The sequence below is a fragment of the Macadamia integrifolia genome, chromosome 3 (genome assembly GCF_013358625.1).
Source record: "Macadamia integrifolia cultivar HAES 741 chromosome 3, SCU_Mint_v3, whole genome shotgun sequence".
Classification (NCBI taxonomy): domain Eukaryota; kingdom Viridiplantae; phylum Streptophyta; class Magnoliopsida; order Proteales; family Proteaceae; genus Macadamia; species Macadamia integrifolia.
Genome location: NC_056559.1, coordinates 28,144,974 through 28,146,583, shown reverse-complemented (window position 1 = coordinate 28,146,583; position 1,610 = coordinate 28,144,974). Strand labels below are relative to the sequence as shown.

The window sequence follows — 1,610 nt, the reverse complement described above, 5'->3', positions numbered from 1 at the left end:
AAAAAAAAAAAAAAAAAAAACCAAACTAGCACAAATCCTAGAACCCACCTCCACCTACGGCATTGCCATCAGCAGAAGAGAGGCACTAGGCATAAAAGGAGAAAATGAAAACTAATAAAATCTGAAGTGCGATCTGCCCATCGCATCCTTAGCCAAAAACTCAAGCACCTCGGGAGGCCACGCCACAACTGATGAAGACGCTTCCTTCTTAGCTGCCGTTTGCACCGGAAAATCTGCTATAGGATTTGCCTCCCTATAGCAATGAGTGATTTTCCATCTTATACCCCTGAGATAAGAAATAAGGGAAGGCCACATTTGCCAAACAAACCATGGGACCAAACCCCTTTGAACCATGAGCACCACAGCACCCGAATCACATTCGATCCACAGAGATGCACAATTCATCTCTCTTGCTCTCTCAATTCCTTCAATCAAAGCCTGAAATTCAGCTTGGAAATTCGAAGCAATTCCTAAAAAGGAGCTGTAAATCAATACAATCTGGCACTTGCTGTCCCTTATAAGGCCACCTGCTCCTGCATTCCCTGGATTACCCAAGGACTAGCCGTCACAATTTAGCTTCCACCAACCATCCATCGAAGGCAGCTAGAAGATTTCCCGCACCCCTTTAATTTTCCTTCTTGGTATCGCAATATTCAACTTCAAGCATCTCTTAGAATCTAGGCGAGATTTAATTCTATCACGCTTACCTAGGCCACGTCTTCTAACCTCCTCCATTATTGTATGAAAGACTTGACCATAAGATCGATGAATCCCCCTAAATCTCCTCGAGTTCCTTTCCATCCAAATAAAGTATGGAACTAGAATCAAACCTGCCATCCACATTTGAGACAGTCCAATGGCGTTGGATTTTTGAATCCACCATGAAACATGCGCTGAAAAATCTTCCCACTGATAGGGCCAATGAAATCCAAAGGCTTCAGAAAATGCCCTCCAAATGTAGACAGCTCCACATTCCAAGAACAAATGATTTATAAACTCCTCAGCCTTATTGCACACATCGCACCTGGAAGGGAGCGGCACTCCTTTTCTTTTTACCTTGTCATCACAAGGAAGCTTCCCATGCATGAGTCTCCATCCGAACACCGATTGGTGGGGGATCAAATCTGAGCCCCACACCACTTTTGCCCAGCCCACTTTAGGAGAAACTTTCTCAGTGCTTCCCAGGCCGATTTAGTGGAGAAGGATCCTAAGGAGGATCGAGACTAGCAGCATCGGTCTTTCTGACCCCACGGAAAGGATATATTCCCTATTGCATTGAATATATCATGTAAAAAATCAGACTGAACAAGAGGAAGACACCATTTACCATCTCCAATAAAGTCTGCCACTCTGCAAGTGCTTTGAGAAAAATGAGAGAAAGGAAGGGGGGAGAGCTCAGCAATAGAAAGGGGGCCTATCCATCGATCCTGCCAAAATAATATGTCCCCACCAGTACCCACCATCCAACGCTTAGATAGAGATGCAAAATTCCACATCTTCGCAATTCCTTTAAACACCGAGGATGATTTATAACCCTTCTTAAGGCCTCCACCTTCATTCACAAACCTAGCCCGCAAGAAGGTACTAAAAGCAGTACCTTCATGCTTCAT

General features: G+C 44.3%; 1 pseudogene; it reads right to left on the bottom strand.

Annotated features, from left to right (window-relative positions):
* The window catches only part of LOC122074315, a 10,899-nt pseudogene extending 9,289 nt beyond the window's left edge, over nt 1-1,610 (bottom strand).